Source organism: Pinus tabuliformis, chromosome 9 (assembly GCF_031772625.1).
Source record: "Pinus tabuliformis cultivar Carrire ecotype Pingquan chromosome 9, CPIR1, whole genome shotgun sequence".
Taxonomy (NCBI): Eukaryota; Viridiplantae; Streptophyta; class Pinopsida; order Pinales; family Pinaceae; genus Pinus; species Pinus tabuliformis.
The window spans coordinates 624,226,882-624,250,897 of record NC_142307.1 but is presented as its reverse complement, the minus strand read 5'-3'; the positions used below and the strand labels follow the sequence as shown (position 1 = coordinate 624,250,897).

The 24,016-nt window shown below is 36.1% G+C and overlaps 3 long non-coding RNA genes across 3 annotated transcripts; all 3 read left to right on the top strand.

Moving 5' to 3' along the window:
* The first annotated feature begins 7,615 nt into the window (after positions 1–7,615).
* LOC149150153 (uncharacterized) lies at positions 7,616–9,190 on the top strand. Its single transcript, XR_016263108.1, has 5 exons — positions 7,616–8,057; positions 8,193–8,249; positions 8,376–8,463; positions 8,567–8,605; positions 8,807–9,190. It is a non-coding gene; the product is annotated as an uncharacterized LOC149150153 (long non-coding RNA).
* Positions 9,191–16,509: 7,319 nt separating this feature from the next.
* Positions 16,510–17,854, top strand: LOC149150152 (uncharacterized). The gene is made up of 5 exons (XR_016262782.1): positions 16,510–16,749; positions 16,887–16,940; positions 17,047–17,168; positions 17,272–17,310; positions 17,512–17,854. It is a non-coding gene; the product is annotated as an uncharacterized LOC149150152 (long non-coding RNA).
* A 1,834-nt stretch (positions 17,855–19,688) lies between these two features.
* On the top strand, positions 19,689–20,618 carry LOC149150151 (uncharacterized). The gene is made up of 3 exons (XR_016263635.1): positions 19,689–20,054; positions 20,173–20,406; positions 20,516–20,618. It is a non-coding gene; the product is annotated as an uncharacterized LOC149150151 (long non-coding RNA).
* The last annotated feature ends 3,398 nt before the right edge of the window (positions 20,619–24,016 follow it).

Genomic DNA, 24,016 nt, shown 5'->3' with positions numbered 1-24,016 from the left:
TTGAAGGAGGCAACCATGAGTAATACAAAGAGAAGTTTTAAAATTGAAACATTCAATCTTGAGGTGAATATGGATCCAAAGTATGCCCAGAAGATATGGAAAGTTATAGAGCATGCAATACAGGCAAAAGCATGGAGTTGGGTTACACTTTTTGGTGAAAAGGGGTGTGTTTGAGAGGAAAAAACAATGGCGTAATCGAACCATCATTAGGGGAATTTCGATGTCTAAATGGACCTCCTATGGAAATTATAAAATAACAGTGGAAATAATAAAATAATATTAGATTACATCATCAAATTTTAGAGGGAAAAAACAAAAAACTATATTTTCAACTTATCTTCGTATGGGTTTACTCAAATTTCGAGTGGAAACACTCGTTGGATGAAAAATTTGATTCGTCATCCAAGGAGTACCATACTGCATACTTTTGATGGACCCTACTACACAAGAAATGAGAAATACATGCAATACGTGATTGCAATCACATTTTTTTCATTTATTACTCATTTTTCATGTAGCAGGGTCCAATGAAAAGTATGCAACATGGGTACTCATTGGATAATGAATCAAAATTTGCATCCAACGAGCACTCCTGCTCGAAATTTGAGTAAAACCTTAGGCAGATATGTTTAAAATACAAGTTGAAAAAGTAGTTTTATTATTGTATTATTTTTTAATCCTTTTACTTTTTTACTCCAAAAATGGTGAATCATCCCCCATGGTTGACATCATCATCTTGAAACCTATTGGTTCTTATAAACATTATTTTGGTTATACATTTTTCTTAGGAGATCCATTTTAGACCTCAAAATTCCCATTTTGGTTGTAATTATATAATTATTTAAATATAACTATATATATTTAACTAGATTATAGGGTTATAACATATCACATAGCTAGATATATTATAGTTCCCTATATATGTATAACATAACATAGTTCATAACATTTAACATAATGTAACATAACATAACATAGTGTAATATGTACATTGTGCATTACTATAACTATAACATTTAACATAGCATAATTATTTAAAACATAATATATATATATATATATATATATATATATATATATATATATATATATATATATATATATATATATAAGTTCATGTTTCAACAATGCATCATTGATAGATACATTAAATCTATCATGAAAAGTGCATTTGGTCTAGTGAATAAAAACATTTAGACTCTTTTCTAATTTGTACCATATTGTTTCATTATGTAGTGTGTTGTACAAGAAACATTGTCTTCTTGTGCTTGCACCTAGTATATGTCATATGTGAAAGTCAAACATTAAGAAAGTAAAGTATATTGTAGTATTTGGTTGGCATGAAATTTTATAAGTTTTGTAAATAGGTTTATTTCAATTTTTTACATATTTATGCACTGTGAATAAAATGCATTATTTAGAAACAAGAAAAAGTGTGAGGGTAGATTTGATCACTTCTTTCAATTGTGTCTACATGGAACTCAATGTACTTGGGTCGATAAATTATCAAAAAATGGACTCTAAAATTTAGGACTTCACGCTAGATTATTTTGCTTGAGTTTAGAAATTGTTTTTCTTCTCAACATTTTTTTCTTGGATTAGTTTATATGTATTATATGTAATCTGCTGAGGCATCCCATATACGCGCCCCAACTATAGGCCATTGTAGTGCAAGAGGTTTTCTAATACATGGTCGGGCTTGTGATAGATCATGTGGTCCATCGAGAGTTCATGTTCCCTTTGTAAATCCTTCTTTCGACGCCAGTCAAAGTGTACACCTCCTTCTTCACCCATTTCAGGTACACCTCCTGCATTTTTAAATCCTCTTTAAACGTTGTGTTTATGTCTTGAAATTGTCTTTAATTTTTAATTTGTCTTCAACTAATGTGTTTGGATTTAATGTATATGTTATTATGCTTCTAGTTTGTTAATTATATATATATGTTAAATTATGTTTATGATTTATAGGTCCTCAGCAGGCTGAGGTTGAGGATCATAGTGCTATATCGATCATGATGCATGAGGCATACATAGGGTTAGGAGGTATGAGCTCAGAGGCCCAGATTCTTGGGAGGTGGTGAAAGAGGCCACCAAGGCCATCAATGTTTGTGGAGAGTTGTTCAACATCCCATTGAATCTCCCTACTAGACATAAAGGTTTGATCCCACTGAAATATTTTAGTAATGTTCATGCAACCCCTTTCATGTATGATAGATTCATTGGAGCTTGGGGAAAGTTCCCCAACCATGACCAAGTCACCGTTTATTTTTCTAAGCATTTATATGCAGAGTTTGTGTTACATATGAGGCCAAATTACATTGATACTAGATCTCATTTTTATGCTACCGACAATGGGACGTACCTATGAGTGCAAGGGGGCTCATTGAGACCCTGGGCATGTACCACCACCTCTGAGATTATTTCCACTACCGTCTCAAAGCTTGGTATTACCGACATAGCTAGAGGCATTGTCGTAACTCAATGGTGAGACGTGGGAGACTATTGCAGACAACATGTGGGTGCCATTGTGTCACATCTCCTTATTAAACGTAACATTTTTTTCCTAATGGAGCCTAACTTACTTCCTGTTATCACTCCTTCGGATCTCCAAGGCTGAGAAAGAGTCCAACTGAGGTAACCACAAACCAATCTTTTGACTTGGTAGCTAGCCCTACCAAGCCGGAGAGGGCTCTCTCCAAAGGATCACAACCAAGAGGGCTGGATAGATTATGGTTTTAGGCTAGATGTAAAGTGCAGAGGGTTGTTTGATTTGATTTTGGTTGGGTAGTCACAAGGATGAGTGAATTAGTTCAAAGAATGAACTAGGTTAGGGCAAAGTGAATCTGAATTACAGACATTTGATGGGGCAAGGTAGGCAATGTACTTTAAACTTCGTAGTATAGTGATGAGATGGTTTAGACTAGTGAGATGCTAAAAAGAGCATGAGGGTCATGAATTCTTTTTAAACTGAAGAAATGAAACAATCTATGATGATTTTCCCAAAATAGAGCATACAAAAATGAATTCTACTTATCACACCTTGAAAATCAAACAAAAATAGAGTGAAATGGATCATGAAAGGAACAAAACATTCACACATATGAAACTAAAGTCAAAACAAGATCAAAATACCATGCCACAGGAATCCCACCAAAATAGCTACAACTTCATCTAATATATTCCATGCCAAAGTTTGAAAGCTATTACAACATCCAAGAGAGTCCAACCTGTAAAATGACTAAGAAAATACATAATATAGGCCTCAAACCAACTCATCCTAGCCTCAGGGGTCGAATCCATGAGAGGAGGAGCAGTTGCAAGAAAGGTCGAACTGATAGCTAGAGTCTAGGGTGGTCAAAGTGACTCATCCTTAACTTAATCAAATTGATTCATTACATGCCATTTAGGCCATTTAACTAATGTATTTGCCCTAGATAACAGTAAAAAACATAATAATTACATCATATTGATAAATTACATGAGTAAAACATCAATTTCCCATAGGCGAAAGTAAATTTGGAGAGAAACAGTGAAAATTGGAGAAGATTGTCAAACGCACCCTTCCTTTGTCAAACACGCCCTCTCAGTGTCAAACACACCCTCCAACTTCAGGGCTACTTTTGGGTGCCTTCCCGGTGTCAAAAGTTTCTCCAAGATGGCTCGTTGGAAAGACCTTCGAGTCTATTCCAGATATGCCTTCAATTTTCAATTTGGAGCTCATTTGCCCTGTCAAAATACTAATCTCCCAAGGATGGTAAACGCGCAGCACTCAGGCCAAAAAAGAGGCAGAAAGGTGGTTTTTTGATGGTTTTGACCTTTTTGGCTAACCAGTTTTCCTCCAAACGCTTAGCAACTACATAGGGTGCATGTACTCATCACTCTAAATCCAAAAATGCTGGCCTTTTGTCGATCAGATGCCTCAAAAAAGAGCGCAACACCCTAGGTGTTGCACGTTTGACATTTTGATTGTGTTGAAAATGCTTTAAAAAACATAGAAAATTATAACTTGCAAAATTTGTTAAAAAACTGTCAAAATTGGTGGGCTGATGGCTGATTATATGTTTGAGGCATGGAGTGATGCCTCAATAAGAATATCTAGCCTTCTTTTCTCCTCTTGCTTGGTCAAGGCTTCAATTTTTTCATGAGCTCTTTTGAGCTTGGCTCTTGCAATTTTGTTTCTCATGGCATAGTACTTAGCCATCCTTCTCTGAATATCAATATCCCTTTTGGCCTTGTCTAATAGGCCCTCAAGATGAGTGTTCACCCTCTCGAGCCAATGTTCCCAGTTCTCATTTACCATTTTGGCAAATTGCTCATTTAGGGTGAGCTCATTGGCTAGTTCTGCCTCCCTTTGCTTTTCTAGCTCCAAAGCTCTCTTTAGGCCTCTAGTTCTTGGCCTTCTTCTTGGCACCTGTTCATCAAGCTGTTCACCATATTGTCCATATGCCTCATCAAGTAAGGCCTTAGCCTTTTCATCCTCTTTCTTTTCTTTGATGAGTTGAATCTCCATGAGCTCATTTTTGACCTCAAATTGCCTGTTATCCTGCTCATGGTATGAGATAATGTATTTGGCCCTTTGCAAGTTGACCTAGAGCTCTCCTATGAGTGAATTCTTCTCCTTGATGAAAATGGTTGTGATCTCACTATCATCATGTTCATTTGGATCAACTAACTGAAAATCATGCTCTGTCTCATGGAGGTCTTCCTCCTGCTACTAGATCTCTGTCTCTATAACCTTTTCCTTACCCTTCTATACCTTCTTTACCGATGAAGAAGGCAAGGACCCTCCCACAATTTGTGGGGAAAACACTTGCCTATGCCCTCTCTGATAGGTATGTGTCAAGGTACCTAGACCAACCCCTTTAGGCTTGCTTCTCTCACCATGCTCAATGTGTTCTTGGTCACTGCCCTCATCACTGCCAGGTGAATGAATAGGCTCATGAGATGGTGATGATGAAGATGATGGTGTGGCTGACTCATCAGGTGAAGATGGATGATGTATGGGCAAAGGTGGAGGAATGGAGGTGGATGGATGAGAAGATGAAGGTGCTTCTTGGCCATGTTGAATAGGTGGGACTGTGAAAATCTCATTGGATATGAAAGTGTCCCATGCAATGTTAAGTTGATCAAGGTGGTGTAGGACTATCATCTTGATGAGGGAGTGGTGAAAGATGCTTTGCATTTGATGATCATAATATTTCCTTTGAGCAATGAATGACATCTTGTCAATGTCCTAGTAAAGATAGTAGGGCAGATTGAGCATTTTGACTCTTGTAAAATGCATGAGTAGCCGAATATGATAGGAATAGAGCTTGGAAAACCTACCCTCACATGTGAAGTACTTCATGATGATTTTCATCATGGGAATATATCTGTCTAAAAGGTAAGAGAAAGGAAAAATCCTCTTTCTCTCATTCTTATATCTTGGTTTAAGATATGGCTCATAATAAAAATGATCCAATTCTCCTTGTTTAAACCATTTTTCCCCAACATTTGGGATCCCAAAGGCTTCTGATATGATAATAGGAGATAGAGTGAAGGTGACACCAGCAAGGGTTACCTAACTGTCATGGAGGTTGGTGATGAATAGTCTGGTCAACACAGGATGATGTTGGATCCTTTCCACTTTCTCACAAAACTCAAAACAACCCATATGTTTAAAGCTTGTCACAGTGATGGGAGATTCCATGAGTTCTCTGGTGTTGGTTGGCTCATGTCTAATGATTCTCCCTCCTTTCTTAGATAGCCTCCTCTCTTGTCTTTCTTCCTTACTCTGATTTTTGTTCTGTTCTTCAGCCATGGGTTATTGGAGTCAAACCCTAGGGAAATGATGAAGTGAAATGTAGGTGTTGGGAGTATGGAAGGATGTGAGGAAATTGTGGAGATGGAAATGGGGAGGTGACATGGGTAGTTATGAAATATAGAAATGGTAGTGGGATGCTAGGAAATGAGTTTTGGATTCTAGGAAATGAGTTTTGGGAGTGGATTTAGGTTACTAGAGTTTTAAACTTAGTATGAATCCAAAAGAAATGAAACACCATAAAAACCAATTGTGAAGGAGAGAAACAATGTAATTTAGACCTACTTGCCTACTGGAGCACCTTGGTGGAAAATTTTGATGTTTGGAGCAATGTAGGGCGCTTTGGGCAACTTCTGGTTGTTCTTGGGCAAAGGCGCAACACAACGGTGAAACGTGCCCTCCACTTACAGGCGCACAATGCCCTTAGAAAATACACTGGGTTTCCTGGCAAACACGCAACACCAGTTCCAAACGTGCCCTCTAGTTTCTAAATGCGTCCTCTGCTTTCAAAACGTGCCCAAATCCCCTGTTTTGCCCAATTTCGCCTAAAATTTGAAACTTATCTTTTGCTGAGGAGGCTTTGAGAGTGTAGGAGTGCAAATGAAGTTTGCATAGATGTCTTTGAGGGCTTTTATACTTGAATGGGTTTTGATTTATGATTTGAAAACCCATTTTCTAATGTTTCATGTCACTTTTCAAATTTTCACACTAATGCTCTTTGACTTTCTGACCTTTTTTTCTTTGACAGGTGGATGATGCTTTGGCAATCTTCATTTTGACCTTTGTTTGGATGCTCTTGGCAATGGAATTGAGTAGACAACTAAAATGGTGACTTATTACATATAATAGACATAAAATTACATAAATGAAATAAAAATTATTACATCTGTTTTGAAGTAAAAATTTACAAACTGGAATAAATTCCTTTCTTGAAATAAAATTTGGGACTTTCAGTAACCATGGTTACATGCTTGTAAACCCTTATTTAACTAAAAAATGGATATTATTTTCTTCACTCTCATACTTTGCTGACCTTATGTAGTGAGATGGTGATTTATTGGACCTTGGGAAAATAAAACCTAGGTGACCTAATGGCACCTTGAATGAGTGAACTTCAGGTGGACTTGACTGATATAAAACAGGATGAACTGAGCCTTTATAGTCAATGGATGCTCAACAAGGCACATGAATTTGGGCTAGCAAATACAAATTTTTGAGAGGGGAGTGTGATTTTTTATTTTGGGCTACCATGAATGAGTAAGTTTTTGCATGATGACTTAGGTGGAATGATACAAATTTCAACATGGGACACTAATATGATATAAAAGAGGAGTTTTGATCACTGATTGCAGTATGCAAATATTGACTCTAACACTTCCTTCAATGTTATTAGTCAGATGTAAATAAAATCATCTCTAGAAACAATTATATTACTACCACTTTAATAAACTTCTTCTTCTAATATTTTCCAGATCACCATATGCTTGGCCTTTATACATTATTTGTATATAGTTTGTTATCATACCATGTTTTTGGGATTAGTTTTCCAAAATATTGTTAGTGTTCCTATAATTTCTTAAACTTTTAATTTGGATCAATGTGTGTCACTATAGCTCAATGTTAGCGCTAGGACCATGATCGGTTTATTTTCTTTCTTTGGTTCATGCACATCCTTTATACCTATTTATACATATATCTACCCCAATGTTAACTTCAGCGCTATAGGTTTCGAACTCTTGCACACTTTAATCACCAAGACCCAGGACCACCTTGGTTAACCTTTTTAGGAAAGGGGCACTAATGAATGACTATGATAGTATTTTGTTTTTTACGTCTATGCCCTATAATGGTCATATGGTTTAAATCTATGCACCACACGCCTAAAGCTTATTAATGGGCCTCTGCCAGTCACGCTCAGAATATAGAACACACCAGTACAACACTGCTACATAACCCTCTTCATGTGATAAGTTGAGGGTATTCATGTGTTGAGCTCTCAGTTCTTGGTTTTTGTTTAACAGTAGTGATGGATTGACGAGAGATCAACATTAGAATTTTATTTACTCGAACCCTAGTTCATTTTTTCCTAACCTAAATTCCATTCAATTGCATTTGCCGTCGCGTTTGGGGTTTGGTGGGTTTGCAGAGTTCCTCTGCCGGATTGCTGAGAGAACAGGGTCTTCAACCCTCTCATATCATCATGTGATGTCCATTTGGTGCGACTATAACCACATCTAGCGAGATTTGCTTCTCACAGGTAACCACGTTTTTTTTTTCCCGAATTTCATATGAACATGTTTATGTAAATTACAAGATTTATATATATCAGGTTTTCTACCATGATTTTTCTTCCCATGTTGAAGTTTACTTTCGAATTTGAAACTGTGTGTAGGTGCATCATTTCCTAGGGATACTTCATCCCTTTCGGCATAGTGTCGAGCAGCTTCAGGTAACACCTTTACTCTGCCTCCGCTCAGGTCCCTTAAAATTTTCTACTGTGTTGCCTTTTTATGTTAACATTCTCTTTTTCTCCATGTATAGGGATTAAGGTTCAAACCGTTACTGTGATTTGTAGGGTTTTCGGGTTCATGAGTACCTTGCTGCAACATTCTTTCACCAAATTTCCAGAGTTCATCTTGAGCTATGTGTTAAGCATCTCCTAGGTAAATAATTCATGTTTTATGTTGCTTCCCTAGTGAAATTTCACAATGAGACGTAAGTTTTATAATTATTCTACCTCCCTTACTCCATTCTCACTTGACACAGGTACCAAGGATTAATTTCCTTCCTCCTTTTGCTCGTCAGGTAAAATTCGGCTCCTAAATTCATTGTTTCTTTTCTTCAGTGGTTATTCAACAAACGTACTTTGTCACTACTAATCTTGGGTCTCTGTGGTTTTTTTTCCTAATCATAAGTACCTTGTGAATCTTTTGACTATGGTTTGATTCCAATGCTCGCAGGGTTTCATCTTTTTGTTAATTGGTTTCATTGTTGTGTCAATTCCAGGTTGGTTGAAACTCCTTCACTTTAATGGGATTTTGGTACTGGAATATTTGTGAACATTTCTTGAATTTATTTAACTGCTTTGATGCACAACGCTAGGTCGCCTTTCCTGGAACATTGCTCCTTGGATGGCTCTGTAGAGGAAGTAAAATACCTCTGCTCTAACTTGTATTTAATGGGAAAATACTTATTATTAATCGCAAATGTAACCTTAATCATTTGGTAGCTAATCTTAGTAGACTTTTCTCTCTAGAGAGTACTGTGTTTTAGTCTATTTATCTAGCTTTCAAATGTATGCATGATATGAGGTCGACGACATACATGTTATCTATACATTTCACTTATTTAATGGAAATGGACTTTGTTGCGGTTCGATTATCTAAAGCTCTGTTATGTTTATGGTTTATGGAGTAAAATCTTCTAGTCACTAATTTACTATGCCATCATATGAGTTCTTCTCCAGTTTTCTTGCTCTTTTCTATATTACCCTATACATTGAGATTTGAATGACATATAGAATAGTTTGATCACTGTAAAATTCTTCTTCTGTGTTTCCCCCGTTTCTAATTTTACCGAAACTGTGCAATTCCTTGTAGAATAATTTCTGGGTGCATTTTATATCAACCCTATTTAGATAGAGTAATCACTGCACGTCTATGATATACCCTAGAGTGTGGTTCCAACGCCTATGGACATACTGTGCATGTACTTCATGAAATTCGAATTCATTTCTCAGGGTTTTTCATATCTAATAAGGGTTCTCTGCGACCTGTTTAAAAAAGAGAAGAAAGGCTCCCACCCTTAATCTAATGGATATGATTTAGTTCTTGTTTGTGTAACAAAATATCTTCTTCTCAATTAATTAATAATTATCTAGATGTGTTGTTTACCTATCTTATTTAAATTGTCATAGGTATCGCTATGGTTGTAGTCTGCTATGGTGATAGATTGTAACAATTTAGAAGGATTCTCTTTTTGATCATCACCCTACGTGGACATTGCCTTGCAACTATTCATTCCTACACTTTAAAATTATTAATTTATATTGGTCGCCACTACCTACGTTGGCGATGTCTACCTACCTTGCCACAATTTTCATTATTAGTTGAACTGTGATTGTAGGAACAAAATATTTGCACTCCTAAATATGACTCCCCAGGTGGACCTATAGTTTGTACACAAGTATCATTTGTTTACAATCAGGATGCATAATCCACTATTTACAAACCACAACTCTAGCATCACCGTACTCCCCACTATTTACAATAATTTTTGTTATAAATTGACTATAGCTAAGAGTTCCTGTATCAATAATGTATTCAACATGTAATCTAAATTCCTTAGGGTATAAAAACTATATATAGCAACAAAATAACATTCTTTTCAAAGATTCAAGATTATAACAAGGATGTTGTCTGTAGATTCTGACATAATATTTCCATAACCTTTTAAATTAACAATAATGTATTCATCAATCCACATTAGTAGACTTAACTCATATTATTATAATCGTAATAATTTTCATGAATTACTATTTTCCAAAATATTCTAAGGTAGATTTAAATCATTCTTAAGATACATATGTAGACATAACTCAGATCATCACGAGAATAAAAATTTCCACATGCCATTTCAGATTCTAGAGGCGTAGCAAAGTAAGAACAATATTTAACCATAACAAATAATGATCTAACCAGTAGCGCTGTAGAGGATGTACACTTGAAAATAGACACTGTTTCCACCCAACCGTAGAACTATTTCTCCTGAGTTCACCCCTGAGCAAAGATTCATTTTCCAAGGCATCAACAACTCATCTTGGTCCTTTCAATAGGAATTTTATGCCTTCCTTCCATGAGGGATTTTTCCTCTAGCGACGTCTCGTGTTTGTGGTTTTTTCCCACCACTAGCCTAGGCTCTTTTTCACAAAAGCTCGCTTTTATCTCCAACGATGTTTTATTCCAATCGCAACTTAGCATTTATCTCTAGCTAGGCACTTAATGGATATTTCTCTCCCATCCATCAAGTTTATCCATAATTATTTCTAGAATTCTTATCATGGAAAAATTATCTTACATAGAATCTCATTTGCAAGTGTCTAATTTTCAAGTGTTTCCAATTTATCATCCATTTATTAATAAAACATTTATTTACATAATTATGTCATCATATTTCATGACTTTTATGTCATGTTGACATCATAGTTAAATTTTAGCAAACACAATAATAATACTAATAGTTTCAGGTACGGAGGGATATCACATTCTCCATCCCTTTTATTTACAACGTCCTCGGTGTTTAAGTTTCAATCCCTTTCTTCTGAAGCAATGCTGGATGCTTTTTCTGCATTTCTTCTTCAAGTTCACAAGTAGCCTCCTCGGGAGTAAAATGCCTCCATTGCACTTTAACTCGATTGAAGACTCGATTCTGGAGCCAAATATCTTTCCTGTCTAGGATATAGAGTGGTTCTACTAGGAAGTCACCTTTGAGTTCAACCTATAGAATTTTCCAATCAATAATGTGAGTACTATAATGTATATATATATTTTAAGTAAAGATACATAAAACACATTATGAACTTTAATGTGACTGGGAAAAGCTAACTGGTAAGCTGCAGGGCCGACTCGGTCCAAAATTTCAAATGGTCCACAGAACCATAGGCTAGTTTTGAACAATTTCCCGTACTCAAAGTGCTTTTCCTGGGTTTCACCGTCAAGTAAACATGGTACCTAATTTTAAGTTCCTTATATGTTCTTTTCCTATCCACATAACTATTTTGTCGGTCTTATGCTATTTTGATATTCTGTTGAATTTTCCGCACAATCTGTTCCATTTCTTGCAGTAATTCTGGCCCAAGAATCAATCTGTCCTCTGGTTGACTCCAATTGAGTGGTGTATGACATTTCCTGCTATACAAAGCTTCATAAGGGCTCACTTTTATAGATTTTTGGTAGCTGTTGTTATATGCAAACTCAACTAAATGCAGGAAGTCTTCCCATTTGGTAGGTCTATCCATCACATACATTCTGAGGATGTCTTCCAAAATTTGGTTGACCCTTTCAGTTTGTCCATTCGTTTGAGGATGGTACGCTATGCTGAAATTTAACTTAGTACCCATGTTTCCAAATAGTGCCCTCCAAAATTTTGAGGTGAATTTAACATCTCTGTTTGATACTACCATTTTAGGTACTCCATGCATTCGAAAAAATTCTTTCATAAATATATTAGCAATTTGTGTTGTGCCATAGGTGGATTATACTAGTATGAAATGGGATTCCTTGCTTAATGTGTCCACCACTAACATAATGGAGTCATGTTGTATTTTTGTTCATGGTAATCCTGTAATAAAATATAAGGATATTATTTCCCATTTCCATTCAGGGATAAGTGGTGGATTTAACAACCTAGTAGGATGTTGATGTTCAACTTTAACCCGTTGACACTCTATACACTTTGATAAATATTCTGCCACTTCTTTTTCATGCCTAGCCAAAAGATATTTTTCCTCAATGTCGTGATCATCTTCTGGTATCCCGGATGTCCCACAAATGGTTTTTTATGATACTCATCAAGTATCATATTTTTCAACACTGGTACATTGGGTACATATAATTCCCCTTGTAAATTAGCATCTTTTCAGCATTTTCTGCATAACCTGGAACATTGATTTGCTACAATTTTTGTTGCATATCCAGGTATTTTGGATCCTTATGCATAGAGTTTTTAATTTTCTCTAGGAAATCTATTTTAATACTACTAACGACTACCTCCATTAAATTGTAAACATGTCTTCTTAAAGCATCAACTGTTTTGTTTTCTTTTTCTTTTAGGTCTTTAATGTTGAACTCAAATTCACTGAGAAATGCGATCCAATAGCTTGCCTTGCATTAAGGTCTGGCTGGCTGAAAATATATTTTAGGTTGATATGATTAGTTATCAAATTGAATTTCTTTCCTAATAAATAGTGTCTCCACATTTTCAAGGCATGTATAACAACAACTATCTCTAGATCGTATACAACATAATTCCTTTCATGGTTTTTCAACTTCCTTGATTCATACGCTATTACAGAATTATCCTGTAACAAAACTCCTCCCAGACCTTCCATACATGCATCAATATAGATTGTAAATTCGCTTTTTGTATATGCAAGCTTTAAAATAGGAGTTGTGGTGAGTAAGTGCTTTAATTTATCAAAACATTTTTGGCATTCAGCGCTCCACTCAAATTTTTCCCCTTTTTCCTGTAAGGAGGTGATAGGATATGCTATTTTGGAAAATCCTTCAATAAACCTACGGTAATATCCAACAAGTCCCATGAATGACCGAACAACAACCACATCTTTGGGTATAGGCCAGTTAACCATGGATTTTACTTTTTCTGGATCAACTACTAACCCTTCCTTTGAAATAACATGCCCCAGATATTGTATTATGGTTTTATAGAACTCACACTTACTAAACTTGGCATACAATTTATTTTCCCTTAAAGTTTGCAACACTAACTTTAGGTGTTCCTTATGTTCTTCTTCATTTCTAGAGTATGCCATAATATCATCAATAAATACTAGCACAGATTTGTTTAAATATTCACTGAGTATATTGTTCATTAAAAACATGAAAGTTGTAAGGGAATTCATAAGACCAAATGGTAACACTACAACTCCTAGTGCCCATATTTGGTCCTAAATGTTGTTTTATAGATGTCATCATTTTTAATTCTCAATTGATGATATCCTATTCTTAGATTGATTTTGGAAAAGATGGTGGCTCCCCTTACTTGGTCGAATAAGTCATCAATTAGAGGCATGGAACACTTATTCTTGATAATTAAGTTTTTTAACTGATGATAATCAATGCACATTCTAAATGTCCCATATTTATTTTTAACAAAAAGTACAGGTGCTCCCCACAGTGACACACCAAGTCTAATATATCCTTTATCTAGCAGTTCTTGTAACTGCATCTTCAGCTCCAATAACTATGGTGGAATCATCCTATAAGGTGCTCTAGATACTAGGGCTGCACCAGGTAACAAGTCAACGGAGAAGTCTATATCTATGTGGGGTGGTAGACTAGGAATTTCCTACAGAAAGACATATAGAAATTCCTTAATTATTGGTACAATATCCAATTTTAGCTCTTTGCTTTGATGTTCACTTTCTTCTACATGAACAATAAATATTTGATACCCTTTCTGTGCACTCTTTTTCATTTATAGGGTTGTAATTTTCCTAAATGATATTGGTTTTGGCACACCTTAAATTGTTTTAGTTTGTCCTTGTTGGTTTACACGAGTAACTGTTTTTGATAAACAGTTTATAAGGGCTACTTGTTGCTCCAACTAGGGCATTCCAATTAATATTTCATGAGACCCAAGGGGAAGTACATTTAGGTCTACTATTGTTAAGTAACCATTTAGATTAAGTTGACATTGTTTCACATGGCTAGTGACTCTTCTCTTGGTGCCTATTTCTAATTTCACCAGCCAAGTTGTTCTATATTTTTCAGTTTTGAGTTTACATTTTCCCACTATTTGTGGTCCAACATAGTTAGACTTGCCCCAGGGTCAATTAAAACATAAACAAATTGGTTGGTGAGATTACCTTCTATCTCAATCATTGTGGATTAATGTTTCACTTGTCTATCCTCCAAGGCTGCACTTATTCTCAAAATATTCCTAGCAAGTTCATTCACTGTAGTAGCTTCATAGACATCTTGTATATTTTGTACAAACCCGGGGTTGTGTGGGTAATCTCTCAACAAATGAGGTTTGCCACACCCCCAAGATTTCAGTGATCCCTTCTCCTTGTCTCCATTACTTCTTTCAACATTCAAATACATGGTTTTTGACCCCACTTGAGAATGTTCTTGCTGATTTACATTCAACTTGCTGAACTTTTTCCGTTGATGATTCCTGCCAAAGTTCTTAAGATATCCTGGTTTTGTCATTTAACTCCTGTTGTGGCTTTGGTCCTATCCTTATTCTGCCAAATCTTAGAACCTTTACCAATGCTTTTAAACTGTTGGTAGTATAACCTTTCTTTCCTTACTGCCTCATCCATTATTTTTGGGCTATCAAACTTGATTCGTTCCTTGCAAACCGTAGGCAAGAAATTCACGAACTGCTTCACTTTATCTTTTTCTTCTTTAAGATAAGGGACATATCTTAGTCAGTTTCTAAATTTTTCTACAAACTCATCTGTGGCGATTTGTCCTAATATTAATTCATGAAACTCTTTTGCACGGTCATCATAATATCACTCACTTAAGTAGCGATTCTTAAACTGTTTGCGGAATTCATCCCATGATACTATTTTTTCCTCCAGCAATTGTACACTCTTCGCCTCTTCCCACCATAGGGAAACTTTTCCTTGTAATTGATAAATAGCTAATATAGCTTTCAGATTTCTTTCATAATCATAAACATGAAAATACTTGGTCATATTCAATAACCAGTCCTCCGCATCCTCCTCCTTCTCCCCATCAAAAGTAGGGGGCTTGATCTTCCAGAATTCTCCTTAGAGTTCTGTCTGTTTCTTCTGATTAGATTTTTCAAGATAAGTTCTATCTGACTCCCCTTCGTTATCATATTTTTCTGATTCTGTCCCTCCTTCCTTCAATACCTCTGGTTCCACCGTTTTATGGCTTGAGTTTTTCGTCAAACTTCTAATCATTTTTCTTGCTCCTAGCTGACACGTATAATTCTTTTTTCCAATTTCGTATGACATCCATGAATGGATTAGTAGTTGGGGTAGTTACATCCCATAGTTCAACATACAGACCATCCCCTATTGGAATGGCAGGTGTTTCTTCAACCATCTTACTGAGTATGTCCTTAGCTTATTTACCCTTCAGTTTAGATAGAAAAATCAATTATTAGTTTTTTTTCCAATATATTATCAATCATACTAATGTTCATACAGTTCACACTTATGTTTGTTGTTTATTTTTCTGTGGTGGTTCATTAAGGCCCAATGGAGAACATGGGCTTTGATACCATCCGTCAAATCTCCCTATTAAAAGCAATGTTTTTGTTTTTTGTTTTCTAATGGAGCCTAACTTATTTCCTTCATTGTTATTAGTCAGATATAAATAAACCCATCTCTAGAAACAATTATACTACTACCACTGTAATAAACATCTTCTTCTAATATTTTCCTGATCGCCATATGCTTGGCATTTATACATTATGTGTATATAGTTTGGTATCATACCATGATTTTGGGTTGAGTTTTCCAAAGTATTGTTAGTGTTGCCATAATTTCTTAAACTTTTACTTTGGATCAATGTGTGTTACTATAGTTGAATGTTAGTGCTAGGATCATGATTGGATTATTTTCTTTCTTTTGTTCATGCACATCCTTTATACCTATTTATAAATATATTTACCCCAATGTTAACTCCAACGCTATAGGTTTCTAACTCTTGCACACTTTAATCACCAAGACCTAGGGCCACATTGGTTAACCTTATTAGGAAAGGGGTGTTAATGAATGACTATGATAGTATTTTTTTTTTTTACGTCTATGCCCTATAATGGTCGTATGGTTTACATCTACGCACCACACACCTAAATCTTGTTACTGGGCCTCTACCTGTCATGCTTAAAGTACAGAACATGTCAGTCCAACATTGCCACATAGCCCCCTTCACGTGATGAGTTGAGGGGTGTTCACGTGCTGAGCTTTGGGTTCTTGGTTTGTGTTTAACGGTGGTGATGGGTTGACAAGAGATTAGCGGTTGGATCTGCTTTACTCGAACTCTAGTTCATTTTTTCATAACCTAATTTCCATTCAGTCGCATTTGCCACCGCGTTCGAGTTTGGATGGTTTGCAGAGTTCCTCTACTAGATTCCTGAGAGAACAGGGTCTGCAACCCTCTCATCTCATAGTGTGTTGTCCATTTGGTGTGACTAAAACCACATCCGGCATGATCTGCTACTCACAGGTAATCACTTCTTATTTTTTTTCCAAATTTCATATGAACGCATTTCTATAAATTACAATATTTATATATATCAAGTTTTCTACCATGATTTTTCTTCCCAAGTTGAAGTTTACTTTCGAATTTGGTACTATGTGTAGGTGCGACATTTCCTGTAGATACTTCATCCCTTTTTGACATAGTGTCGAGATGTGGTGAGCAACTTCAGGAAACACCTTTACTCTGCTTACGCTCTGGTCCGTTAAAGGTTTCTACTATGTTTCCTTTTTATTTTAACATTTACTTTTTCTGCATGTATAGGGATGCAGGTTCAAATTGTTACTATGATCTATAGGGTTTCCAGGTTCACGAGTACCTTGTTGCAACATTCTTTCACCGAATTTCAAGAGTTCAGCTTGAGCTCTGCGCTAAGCATCTCCTAGGTAAATAATTCGTGTTTTATGTTGCTCCCCTAGTGAAATTTCACACTGAGATAGAGATTTTATAATTATTATGTCTCCCTTACTCTGTTCTCGCTTGACGCAGGTACCAGGGCTTAATTTCCTTCCTCACTTTGCTCGACAGGTAAAATTCGACCCCTAAATTCTTTGTTTCTTTTCTTCAGTGGTTATTCAACTAGCAAACTTTGTCACTACTAATCTTGGGTCTCTGCGTTTTTTTTTCCTGATCATAGATACCTTGTGAATATTTTGGCTATGGTTCGATTCCACTACTCACAGGGCTTCATCCTTCTATTAATTCGTTTCATTGTTGTGTCAATTCCAGGTTGGTTGAAACTCCTTCACTTCAATTGGATTTGGGTACTGGAATATTTGTGAACCTTTCTTGAATTTTCTGGAACATTGTTCCTTGGATAGCTCTGTAGGGGAAGAAGATACCTCTGCTCTAACTTGTAATTAATTGGCAAAGCCTTACTGTTAATTGCAAATGTAACCTTAATCAATTGGTAGCTAATCTTAGTAGACTTCGCTCTTTGGATATTACTGTGTTTTAGTCTATTTATCTAGATTTCAAATGTATGCATGATATGAGGTCAATGACATACATGTTATCTATACATTTCACTTATTTAATGGAAATGGACTTTGCTGGGGTTTGATTATCTAAAGCTCTGTTATGTTTATGGGTTCTGGAGTAAAATATTTCAGTCACTAATTTACTACGCCATCATATGAGTTCTTCTCCAATTTCTTGCTCTTTTCTATATTACCCTGTACATTAAGATTTGAATGACATATAGAATAGTTTGATCACTGTATAACTTTTCTTCTGCGCTTCCCCTGTTTCTAATTCTACTGAAACAGTGCAATTCCTTGTATAATAATTTCTGGGTGTGTTTTATATCAACCATGTTTAGATAGAGTAATCACTGCACGCCTATGGTATACCCTAGAGTGTGGTTCCAATGGTTATGGACATACTGTGCATGCACTTCATGAAATTTGAATTCATTTCTCATAGGTTTTCATATTTAATAAGGGTTCTCTACGACCTATTGCAAAAAGAGAAGAATGGCTCCCACCCTTAATCTAATGGATATGGTTTAGTTCCTATTTGCATAATATAATCCCATCTTCTCAATTAATTAATAATTATCTAGCTGCGTTGTTTACCTGTCTTATTTAAATTGTCATTGGTTTCGCTACTACCCTATTATTGTAGTATGGGATGGTGATAGATTGTAATGATTCAAAATGATTCTCTTTTTAATCATTGCCCTACATGGATTTTGTCTCGCAGCTATTCATTACTACACTTTAAAATTTTTAATTTATATCGGTTGTCACCGCCTATGTTGGCGATGTCTACCAACCTTGCCACAATTTTCATTATTAGTTCAATTGTGATCGTAGGAACGATCACAAAAATATTTGCACTCCTAAATAGGACTCCCGAGGTGGACCTATAGTTTGTACATAAGAATCATTTTTCTATAATCAGTATGTGTAATCCACTATTTACAGACCACAACTCTAGCATCATCGTACTCCCCACTATTTACAATAATTTTTGTTATAAATCGACTATAGATTAGAGTTCCTGTATCAGTAATATATTCAAAGTGAAATCTCAATTTCTTAGGGTATAAAGAAATATCTACAACAACACAATAACATTCTTTTCAAAGATTCAACATTATAATAAGGATGTTGTCTATAGATCCCGACATGATATTTCCAGAACCTTTTAAATTAACAATAATGTATTCATCAATCCACAGTAACATACTTAACACAAATTATTATAATCGTAATAATTTTCATGAATTATTATTTTCCAAAATATTATAAGGTAGTAGCAAAGTAAGAACAATCTTTAACCATAAAAAATAATGATCTAACGAGTAGCGCTGCAAAGGAGGTACACTTGAAAATAAACACGTTTCCTCCCAACTGTAGAACTGATCAATTGTAGAACTGATTCTCCTCAGTTCACCCCCAAGTAAACACGTTTCCTCCCAACTGTAGAACTGATCCAACTGTACAACTGATTCTCCTCAGTTCACCCCCAAGTAGAGATTCATTTTCCAAGTTTCATTTTCCAAGGCATCAACGACCCTTGTTTATAGGAATTTTATGCCAAGTAGAGATTCATTTTCCAAGTTTCATTTTCCAAGGCATCAACGACCCTTGTTTATAGGAATTTTATGCCTTCCTTCCATGAGGGACTTTTTCCTCTAGTGGTGTCTCTCTTTTGTGATTTTTTCCCACCATTGGCCTAGGCTCTTTTTTTTTATGCCAATCCCAACTTAGCATTTATCTCTAGCTAAGCACTTAATGGATCATTCTCTCTCATCCATTAAGTTTATCAAAAATTCTTTCTAGAATTATTATCATAGAAAAATGATCTTATATAGAATCTCGTCTGCAAGTGTCTAATTTTCAAGTGTTTCCAATTTATCATTCATTTATTAATAAAACACTTATTTACATAATTGTGTCATCACATTTCATGACTTTTTTGTCATGCTGACATCATAGTTCATTTTTAGTAACACAATAATAATACTAATACTTTCAGTAGCAGAGGGATATCACAATTGGCTAGTGCGTGCGTTACATTGGATGGAGAGATTAGGAGACCACCACCAGGGATATCACAATTGGCTAGTGTGTGCGTTACATTGGATGGAGAGATTAGGAAACCACCACCACTGCTTTGGGTTGCCTTGTGACCCACCAGTGCCCTTATATGATGATGCATTTGTCGCGAGTTTACCCTTTGACCAACTTTTGACACATACATGTATGTATCGTGATGCCATTCGTGAGACTTGGAGGGTGAATGGCTTGCGTGAAATAGACCAGGTACATATATATACAAAACTTTTGACTCTTATTGTAAAATTATGCATAATTATTTATATTAAAATTTCTAGTTCGTATTAGATTACATTTATATTAATAAGTTCATGATAACATGTAGACATGTCCCAACTACATGGATGAATTTATGAGGTCATCTGAGGGGGAAGTTGATCAGCTAGGGCATCCTTGACCAGAGCATGTTTCCATGGATTCTCCTTCACCTCCACCTTATATGTTCACTAATGTGGAAGAGAGTGAGCATGTTTCCATGGATTCTCCTTCACCTCCACCTTATATGTTCACTAATGTGGAAGAGAGTTAGTATGTACAAGCACATAGACCAACAATTGAGGTAAACTTTTTTATTCCTAATATTTCAACATTTTATTTTTTTAAGTTACATAAATATGCTAATTAATTTGTAAACTAATTATAATGTTTCCTTGCCATTGTGTACACAGAGCCATATGCAGAGTGTCGTTGATGCCACTATTATGTGGAGACATGGGTGGGATGTTGGGTTTCGAGGCACTAATGATGTAGGTTTGTCGATGGAGGCCCCAATCAACGAGCCATATGCAGGGGAGCACCAAACCTAGATTTATGATTAGACCCTAATCCCATCGGACTTGAATTTGGACTCGACTGAGGTTAGTAGATTCATGTATATGTAATTAAAAATGTGGTTCAATATAATTTATTTCCATATTGTTTATTTTGTAAAAATAATGATCTAATTAGTTTGAATTTGAATGTGTTATATTGCAGTACTAGCTTATGGACACTTACTTTGCACGACAGAACTCACATAGGAGTTTTGGTGGTACTTAGATTGTCATAGTTGGTATATTTTCAGCCTTATTTCATAGTGCATATTCACATGTGTGATACAAAATTTGTATATTTTCATACATGGACAATTTATGGATGTACATCATGGAAATTATTTTAGTTTATAGATTCTTATTATTTTAGTTTTTGGATGTTCATGTGATATTTGTAATTTGTATATATTTTCATATAGATAGTTTATTGATACATGTATTCACAACTTTAGTTTATGGATTTGTCTTAATCTTGTTTATGGATGCTCATTAATTTTTGAAGTTTAAATGGACCTGTTAAAATTATTTCGCTACTTTAATATTTTTTCTATATACTATAACTTTTATTAGTAAAATATATGTTCATTTTTGATTTCCAGTTTCATAGACTAATAAAATAAGCACAATATTAAGTTATGATGCAAGTCACTTTGATACTTAAAATGAATTAGAATATAGCGTGTATCAATTTAATATTGAACATGGAAATAATTCCAATCACGCTTCATATTGGCTTGTAGAAAGTGTCTTTTAGTGCAATCAACATGTATGCTATTACAATTCAATTTTAAAAATAAATTATTTGAATTATCAAGTCACCTGTTATATATATATATATATATATATATATATATTCACAATTTTAGTTTATGGATTTGTCTTAATATTGTTTATGGATGCTCATTAATTTTTGAAATTTAAATGGACCTATTAAAATTATTTCGCCTATTTAATAATTTTTCTATATACTATAACTTTTATTAGTAAAATATATGTTCAATTTTGATTTCCAGTTTCATAGACTAATAAAATAAGTACAATATTAAGCTATGATGCAAGTCACGTTGATAACTAAAATAAACTAGAATATATCGTGTATCAATTTAATATTGAACATGGAAATAATTCCAGTCATGCTTCATATTGGCTTGTAGAAAGTGTCTTTTAGTGCAATCAACATGTATGTTATTACAATTCAATTTTAAAAATAAATTATTTGAATTATCAAGTCACCTATTATATATATATATGAAAACTTTTGTGACCCACCCATATAGCATTGCATAGTTTTTTTTTTTTTTTAGTATTTAAATCAATTTCTTATTTCATAATTCAATTGAAAAACAAAAATATGATTGAAATAAGTTTTATTCAATTTTAATATGAAAAGATGTCATGTAAACAACAAATAGGTTTTATTCAACATTATTTATTTTGAGATTATCTACAAGAGCTTAGTCATAACATGATATAAGTCAATCATATTGAAATTTAATATATAGGTTAAATGGAAAAGGCCTGTTGAAGAAACGAGATGGAGTTACGGAAAACCCCTCGGTCAGAGCCTGATACAGGCTAGGGTTCAGAATAATTTTAATCCCTGCAAAACCTGCACTACTGCCCGCGCTTGACCATTCTCAACAGTGTAAGCTCTTCCACTCTCCGTTGCCATTTTTCCCTTTACACCCGTGAACCACTGCTTGGTCTTGTTTACCCTCCACAGGCGCTGCAGTTACGACGACAATGGATTGCGGCTCCTGGTGGTAGTTGGCACGTCATTTTCAGACAGTTAGGTATGGAGCTCGACCAGGTTGATTAATCCGATGACCCATTTGCCGATGTTTCCATCTGGAAGTCTTCCCCCCGATTTCGAAAGGGTTGTTCTGTCATAACAGTGACATGTCGGATGTCCTTGCAACCTTGCCATCGCTTTCGGGTCCCTCCTACCCGGTCGTCTCCCTGCCTGAAGACCCCCTCACATGGTTGGCTTCCGCTACTCCCTCGCAACGCCGACATCCCTATAGTTCATGGTTAGGTGAATAAGAGCTGACCACTCCATTGACCGCTTGGGTTACACACCTCACCCTCAGTTTGCTACTACTCATTACCCTTCATCTGCCCCTACAGGAGGACCCTCGGTACTACCTCAAGAAACCCCTCTTGCTTAGTATTCGATGGTTCCCACCTTTGATTGTTTTGCAGGCTTTCCTCCAGATTTGGAAGCGCACCCTATAGGGTTTGGACTGGATTTATAGTACTCCCATCAGTGCTCCTCAGGTGGAAGAATTCGACAAGGGTCACAGGCCAGGGAAAAAGACAAAGTGTGTTAAGCCAGGACCCAGGATATTGCACTACATTTGGGGGAGGATATCCAATGGGGCGAAGCCATGGACACTGCTGATAGGGTTTTGGTGGGTAGGGTTTGAGGGAGGAACTACACCATGACTAGGCTCAAGAAATGGATTGGAAATATTTGGGGACACCACATGGATAAAATGCCTTTTGTACAAACCTTCGTGTGGGGATGGTTTGTGTTGTGTTTTTCTAGAGCTGAACATACCATTTGGGTATTATCTAGTTTCTGGCACATTGAGCAAACCCTTGTGCTCCTCAAAAGATGGAACCCTCTTTTCGACCCTGAGAGAGAGCAGTTGGGCGCAGGACCACTGTGGGTTAGATTACTAGGTCTGCCTCTACACTTCTGGTCGAAGGACATTTTTAGGCGCATCGGGAATGCTCTGGGAACCTATTTGGAGCATGATAAATCATACCTGTCCTCGGGCATCATGGCGTATGCAAGGATTCTGGTTCATCTTGATACCAGGGAGGGATTGCAAGAAAAAATTACCCTACACTGGAAACATTACTCTTGAGTACAGATCCTTGATTATGAGGGGGTCCCCTTCATGTGCAGGGGGTTCCACAAGGTGGGACATTTATTTAAGGATTTCCCTCTGAACGGGACAACTAAAGCAACAGACCAGGGGAAGACGATCCCCTCTAAAACTACCAAGGTACCTGAGCAACGCACTAGCACTGAAGCAATAGCGACAAAGATGGTCAAGGAGAATCCGAAGAAGTGCGACAATGCTCCCATTCAGCCTCCCTCTCCTCCTATGACCAGGGCCAGGGCGACTGCTGCGGTTGCGCTATCTTCGGGTATGCCTCTCTCTACTCCTTGCACTTTGAATTTCACTACTTCGTCTTATTTTTCTGCACCATCCTCTGTTGATCATCATGGTAATGCATCTTCCTGCCCGACTCCTCATTCCTTGGCTTGTTCTCTACAACCTCCCCCCCACTTTCTCATGCACCCCCTCATCCTTCTCGAAGGAAAAATCCCCTGCCCTATCCTTT